Here is an 8,090-nt window from a genome sequence, read left to right on the forward strand (position 1 = left end):
TATAAACTTGGATTAGCTAACACAATGTTCCATTGGAACATCGGAGTGATGGTTGCTGATAATGGGCCTCTGTACGCATATGCAGATATTCCATAAAAAATCAACCGTTTCCAGCTACAAAAGTAATTTACAACATTAATCATGTCTACACTGTATTTCTGATCAATTTGATGTTATTTTAATGGACAATAATGGAAAAATGTGCTTTTCTTTCAAAAACAAGGACATTTCTAAGTGACCCTAAACTTTTGAACAGTATGTATCAGACAAAAAACACATACATTTGTAATCACACAATGGTAAGAATGAAATAAACCATTACATTATATATACATTCTGACATTGTATTGATTTTCTTACCAGAAGAAATAAAATAGAATACAATTTCAAAATGTGTATAGATGACATACTTAAAACATCAGAATGTTGTGGCGAGCACATAAAAAAGTAAACCTTATCGTTAATCCTCTTTACAAGAACAACAGCGAAGTAATTAGATGATAATTATTACTCTCATTAATCTTTCTTCTCATTGGACAAATAGTGAAATCTGAGCTCCCGTAGTTTACATGACCTTTAAGACAAACTTATTTCAGAGCCCAGCCCGTAGGCAGTATAGATTCAAATTAAAGCTGGTGTCGCGTTCAATTATGTCCCCAGGATATGTCGCCGTTAGGTTGCCTTTTTTGAGGGTTCAGCTCACAATGCTAATTGGGTCCCATCCTGAGCTGCGTTATTGAACATGACACTCGGGACAGGGCTGGCCCTCTTCTCAACTCTTTGGATTGAAGAGAGGGAAGGAGGAGGGGGAGTAGAAAACAAATTAAAAGTAGATTACTGACCAGTAAATTTGGCAATTACGGTCAATTAGCCAGCGCGTGGGGAAGTGTGAAGTGATCCCAGCCCAAGCCACGTGTCCTAAATGAGTCTCCTGACACTGTGACCTAGTTAAGCTTTCAAGGGGTCTCTGTGATTTTGTACGTATGCCCCTTGGGCTATGCAATGCTCCCTGTTTTTTTGTTTGAAGAGAAAGTTCAGTTTTTTTTTAACTCTATATAGCTAATGAAGTTTTCAGAGGGACTTGATATTAAAGACCTGCAGAGAGTGTGGATAGTGGCCACATAGTGCCATGCTCTGTTTCTGACATAACGGCTTGTTATCGAAGAGATGAATGAATATTGTATGCTTCAGTTCCTCAGAGTAATAAGCACTGTGAGATACTCAACAGACAAGCTGATCATTCACATGATATTCTGTGTCAGAATTGGCGGCAAATGATTTCACTGCTGGTGATTTCATTTTCAGTCCCCACATGAGCAGATTTGTTCTGCAACTTTGTCTGAACTAAACGGAACAACTGTGTAGACCTAGAAGGTGCTGTGTATTTTATCTTTCGTTTCAAGTTCATTTTTGTAATGCTTCACTTTTTTCACGTCTGTACATCCGACCTTGTGATAAGACTTGAAAGGAATTAACTCAAGCGAAACTCCTCTTCTTGTCAGGACAGATCCAGAGATGCACACCGCTGAGATCTGAAGGTCCAGGGACACTCAGTGTGACACCATCTTCTTCACAGAATAAGACCAATCCATTATCCCCCCTACACTGCTGTATTTCTTTTGTTCCATTTTTTACACCAGTTCCTTCCCAAAACTCAAAGGGGGGGTCGTGGTGGGGGTTACAGAGAGGATGTTGGGGACGCACAGTATATCAATTAAAGAGCTTGTTTTGTCCCCTAGGGGGAGGTAGGACTGGTCCAAATATTTACATTAGGGCCTATCAGGGTGACGGCTGGCTGGCGGAGCGGAGAGGTGGGCCATTTGCCGTGGCAGAGTGGCCATTAGCCAAGCTAAATGGCCAGAAAGAATCTGGACCAGACAGGTCTACTCACAGGGCCAGTAGACCATAGCACATAGAGACAGGCTGGCCAAACACATACACATGCACACACAGTCATGCAAGCATGCACATGTATGCACACTCCAACGCATGTACACACACACATACATGCATGTGCATGAATGCATGCATGCATGAGAGCACATACACATACACACACACATCACATACCCACAGTTGTGTAAAGTAAGGAAATATAAATACTTTGTTACTGTACTTAAGTCGTTTTTTAGAGTGTCTTTACTTTTATATTTATATTTCTGTCGACTTTTACTTAACTACATTTTTTTTAAAGTATAATTTTACTCCGATATATTTCCCCTGACACGCTTCAAAATCAAATCAATCTGAAGCTGGAAGAAAAAAAATGGATCATGTTGAAAAAATGAAGCAAGCAATGGCGCACCCATGGGTGAACTTGTTTTTCAAGGCAGCACTCGACGACATGCAACACCGGGAGCCTGTCACTTCCAAAACAGTCATCCACTCAGCAGTACTTTGCCCAAGCAAGTCCGAAATAGCACAAGCAGGTCTGACATGTTCTACCACCACCACCTCCTGATGAGGACGAACACCCTTGGCCGTATCTAAAATAAATGTTTTATTTTCTCAGAATGAACAATTCATCCTACAGGATGAAATGTCTGTTATGTTTACTTAAAGTCCAGGAAATACTAGCGTTCGAGAACTCGCCGTTGAATCTAAAATCGAATTTAAAAAAAAAAACATTGAGGTAAGCCTACTGTTAGCTTGCCAGCTAGCTAGAATAACGTTAGCATGCTAGCTAACATTAGCTAACCTAGCTAGCTAGCCCACTTTTACTAATGCAACAAGCAGTGTTAGTTGATGCTAGTTAATCCTATTCCTAAATAGTTCACTAGCTAGTAGCTACCTACTTTAACTGGCTAAAATGTGCCCAGATTTGGAAGCTTTGTTAGCTAATGCAATCTAAATAAACTAATGTTCGCTAACTAGCCAACGTAGTAGTTTCCGTATCTGGGCACATTTTAGTCAGCTAACGTTAGTCTAGCCAAATACCTTTTCTCTAAACACCCCTGGTCAAGCTAGCTAGCTAACATTAACATTTTATTCATTGTGTTAATTGATCAATTTGTTCTTCTTACCTAGCTAATTAATTGTTAACAGTTTCAGGGCCATGGGCCTTTCTCGTGATGGAAAAATACAGAATAACATAAAAACGGACACATACAGAACATAGTGTAGGGAACAAACAACTACAACAACTGACCGCTGAAGAACCTAGGGGCCTGGGACCAGCACGTGCGCCAACAATCAACGATAGGCTGAGTGAGTTTAAACCACGTCCAGTCTCTAATCTGACAGGCCGGCTCGGAAGCAGGAACTACTTCTGTCAGAGTATATTATAATAACTTTGTCAGGAACAAGTCCGTTCTCTGTTCTACCCTGTGTGGTGTTACAGCAGACCCGTATATATTTATCCTGATACCAGATTCGATTGACGCAATCCTTAACAGATCCTATACCTTAAGTATTGTGGGGAAGCTGTGGTGAAGTATGTGGTCCAAGGGCTCCAAACATTCACTGTTGTAGAACAAGAAACGTTCAGAGAGTCTGTCCAGGATCTGCAGCTTAACTCAAAGATCATATCAAGACCCAAAGCGCTCCAGTATTGATGAAACCTCCAAGAAAATAAAGTGACTGAGGCCATGACAAGTTGATCACATCACCACCACCATCGACTGCTGATCTGCAAGAAGATGGAAATGCATTGGTGTTACAGCCCATTGGATAGACCCTGAAAGTTTCAACAGATGCTCTGCTGCCCTGGCCTGTAAACGGTTGAGAGGCCCGCACACCTTTGTTGGCAGGCGCCATAAATTACATAAATTCTCAGTTATTAATCCGGGGTAAGATTGTGAGAACAACAGACAACGGCTTTAACTTCTTGAAAGCTTTCCAAGTTTTTGGAGAAGATGAAAATAACGAGGCAGTCGATGCAGTGGGTGGTGGTGGTGAAGCAGCTCAGCCAGGACAGGAAGATGATGAAGCGGAGGAACAAGAGGAGAGTGAAGAAGTGGAGTTGGTTTATGTGGCAACGATCCTGAATGAAGATGATAGTTTTAAGCACCAGCGTTGTGTTAGACACCTACTCAACTTAGTATCTACAGTCGATGCCCTGAAAGCATACAAAAAAAGTGTCCCGTTCAACATTTGGCAAGTGCCAAGCACTTTGGAACAAATGAGGAAGATCCACACTTGCAGCCGAAACGTTTGAAGATGCTTGGGACCTCCAGCTGCTGCGCCCGAATGCTACAAGGTGAAACTCCTGGTTCATGGCTGTAGAAAGGCTCTTGTGGATCATCAAAGACAAAGAGAGTCTGCCGTCAGAGTTCTCCGCACAGACATTGAGGTTTGAATGTAAGTAAGGATTATGTATTCTTTTATCATAATTTAAGGTCTTGAATGTTGTCTAAATCTGTTGTTGTATTTCCTGATCCTTTGCTTTGGGACTAATAGCTGTTTCACATATTGTAGCCATACACTACACAGTAAATCACCCGTGTTAAATTCACTGTGTCAAAAGTGATCAACTCCCATAGAGTTGTTTTAGCAACTGGCAGTGCCAAATGACCCCTAGCATCAGTGCTGATAACTGGTGTTAATTGCTAAGGTATACAATTTTACTCTATTAGTGTAGACTTTTACTCAGTAAGTGTAAACATCATCACAACCCCGCCCAGTTTCTGCATTCAAGTTTCCTATTTTCTTGACACCATTGTTGGATCAACAAAATCCTAATTTGTTCCACGCAAAGGTGAATTTTAAACAATTATTTCACTAATATTATTAAGCTATTTCAATTTAAATATTTGATACTTGGTTGTCAGAGTGCAGTGTTACATAAAAAGTAACAGTTTTAATTGTGTGTGCAGTTACTTGCGTTTCACTTTTTGCACGTCTTTGCTAGATAGCTAGTATGCTAGCTAACTAGCTCGCCCCTGTCCTGTGCAGTTAGTCTGCTCTACGTGGTGGTTCCATGGGCGCGTGTCTCATTTCAGCACCAAGCTTTTTTAGCCTCATGCTAGTTTGTTCTCTTTATTTCAGCTGCTTATTATATATTTAGGACTAATCTGATTCAAGGTGAGTTGTTTATTTAGCCAAATTGTTACTGCATTTTTGACTTGTGGGTGATGCTTATAGATAAATATTGTGACCATTGCATCGACAGCTAGCTAGTCTTAACTAACTGTGTTTCCCACTTGCTTTATGACCAATTCATTTTGGCCGTCTTGTAAGACTGCTCCTAGAACATGACAACGTAATATAGTGACTAGCTGGAATTATGAGTGCATTTTACTGGACTAATTAGGCCATCCATATTTCGGGACAGTGAATGTGAGTTGAGTAGTCTGTTTGCTGTAGTTTTGGACCTGCTTTAAGTAATATCAGACAAGTTGTGGTCATGATCCAATATTTTCATAATACACTTTGAAATTAGCATTGCTAAGTAAAGGAGTATGTAGTCATCCTGATATAATGTTTCATGATTTAAATACAAATACAATGCCTTTTCATCCATTTTGGCCTTATCTCGTACCATTAACTGCTTTCAGACCTAGTTTTCATGCTGATCAGGGTGATGTCAAGATCATTGACCTGACACTTGAAAATCTTTTGATTTGAGGTCAACTTTAAGTTTGTGATTGGAAATAAATGTATTGTGTTCATAGATTTACAAGTCAGTCTGATTACTCTTACCATTGCGATTACAATTGTAATTGTAGGTTGTTGTTTTAATGTTTGTCACAGCTTTCCTGAAATTTGAGACCCCACTTACTAGTTTATCAGAGGCAAAGCTGTACAATGGGTCTGGAACTGAAGATGATGGGTATGTGTTTGAGGAGGTGGTGAAATGGCCAGATCTTGGTGTTTTCAATCTCACACTAAACAATGATGCTAAAGGCATGTGCTGGTTTTCAAGTATTGGTTACTTGTGGCATCAATTTCAATATAACCATGCATTTGACATGTATTGTATTGTCATCCTGTATTTAAGAATCTTCCCTGATGAGTCATGCCTCTGCCAGTTCTGTGATGGGTGGTTCAGACCATGAGTCGGATGATACAATCATTTTGAGCGAGGATGGAAGCCCCTCACGAAAGCATCAAAGATCTGATGACGAGGCAAAAAATGTACGTTTGTAATTCATTCTTCAATTCACTTGCCATCAAATGGATTTTTCACTGTTGTTTTCTTTTTACAGCTAATAGAGAGCAAACTGAAGAAAAGGTCTGGTGGAGAGGTTGTCATCAAGGAAAACGCCAAAACTAAACTGACTGCACCAAACGAAAGATGATCAACATTCTTGTTTTGGAGATGACAGACTCTTACGGTAAGTTTAAATATCTGCTGAATGTTAAAAATGATTTCTGTATCAGTATCTCAGTCACGTAATTGGTCAGGCTACTGCTAATAGCTACATTGCTATTGGTAGAAGATTTCTCTTGTAGCAAAACTCGATGGGCATGATACTGATTTAAAAAATCACTCCTGATATTTAGCTGACTGGGGACCAAAGCTGCTTGTGGAGATTCTGATTGCCACCTAGATATAACATTATAGGATTGTCAGGACATCACCATTGCGCAGTGTGAGAGAAACAATTGCATAAGACATAGTCTCCTTGTTCCCATACCAGAAAGATCCCTACACCGCAAATGGATATGTAAGTATACATTACAACTGATAAAGGGCATCTGTGTTTAATTAGTCTGGTATGGTATCTGAGCAAATGGGACTTGGTTATTTGTTTTTTCTTTCAAGATTAGTAACCATATTCATTTTCTTAAGGAACATTATTACGACCCTAATAGTGGAGAAGTGTACCTCTCGTATAGAATCCAAACCATTCAGAGGAATTTGGCTTCATCTGAGAAACGGCCCACTCAACTATACTATGGAGGGCCAACTGCTGAAAGGGAGTCCAGTTCATCCAGTTTGGCTCCCCTGAGTGAAGACCGGTGCAGAGAGGCCATTTCTCTTATGAAAAATTATTCTAATGAAGAAACAGTCAAACGGAAAATGAAATTGACCTTTGAGTACAGGAAGAAGATGACCCACGACCTGAGTAAATGCTCCACCATCCTAACCAAATTTCCACGCTTTCTGGATGTGAAGGGCTTGGTAAAAAACAATGTTTTTATGTTTTAAGTTGTATAAATGTTGTTTAATTTCCAGATGCCAATTGAGGTTTGCCAGTAAATTTAAACAATAACAACACTTCCGTAATAGTAGTTCAATTAGTGTGTAGGCTGGTGATTTACTCAAACTTGGTTTTGTAGGTTAAAATGGAATGTTTTATGAGAAAGAAATGGACTTGCACAAAACTAATGTTTTGTTCTTTGTCTTATTTGTTTCAGATTGAACAGGATTTTGTGCTGCTGTTTTTTGAGGGAACATCAGCCAAGTTTTTGGAGAGGTGGCCAACTACAATCAAGCATGAATGCGGATGGTTAGATGATCATCATTTGTCATTTACACTACCGTTCAAAAGTTTGGAGTCACTTGGAAATGTCCTTGTTTTTGAAAGAAAAGCACATTTTTTGTCCATTAAAATAACATCAAATTGATCAGAAAGACAGTGTAGACATTGTTAATGTTGTAAATTACTATTGTAGCTGGAAACGGTGGATGTTTAATGGAATATATATATATATAACCCCTTGAGGACTCAAACCTCCTATAGAACACCATTTGTCTCTGTACGGCCTGGTTACCCATAAAACTTGCGGTCACTTCAAAAGCTTGTTGAAGGCTTACATTACCCACACGTGTAAAAATTGAGATTTAACAAACACGCAACAGAACAAAGGACTGGAACCTTATACTTCACAGATACGTATCACTCATTGCATGCACTAATTTTTACCTGATTTGGTTCTTTCAAAGAATATTGGATATTACACAGAAATTAAGGAATTGAACAATATAGGGTCCGCTTCCTTTTTAGTCACCATGGATGTGGAGTCTCTATACACCACCATTGAGCATGAACAAGGTTTGGCAGCTATGCACCATTTCTTGAGTACCTGGCCTGTAACTGAGATGCCTCCTACAGAATTCATTGTCTCACTGACTCTTAATCATAACATCATTTATCTTTTATTATTATTATCTTTTTTTTTTAAATCTTTCGGGACCGTATTTC

General features: G+C 39.5%; 1 long non-coding RNA gene across 2 annotated transcripts; it reads left to right on the forward strand.

The window, feature by feature from the left end:
* Positions 1–4,664: 4,664 nt before the first annotated feature.
* On the forward strand, positions 4,665–7,509 carry LOC112245163. Of its 2 annotated transcripts, XR_002952693.2 has the most exons (7): positions 4,665–5,022; positions 5,692–5,770; positions 5,939–6,075; positions 6,147–6,275; positions 6,582–6,608; positions 6,734–7,066; positions 7,303–7,509. It is a non-coding gene; the product is annotated as an uncharacterized LOC112245163 (long non-coding RNA). The 2 variants fall into 2 exon arrangements; XR_006083155.1 differs by having other exon boundaries at positions 6,582–7,066.
* The last annotated feature ends 581 nt before the right edge of the window (positions 7,510–8,090 follow it).

Source organism: Oncorhynchus tshawytscha, linkage group LG03 (assembly GCF_018296145.1).
Source record: "Oncorhynchus tshawytscha isolate Ot180627B linkage group LG03, Otsh_v2.0, whole genome shotgun sequence".
NCBI classification, from domain to species: domain Eukaryota; kingdom Metazoa; phylum Chordata; class Actinopteri; order Salmoniformes; family Salmonidae; genus Oncorhynchus; species Oncorhynchus tshawytscha.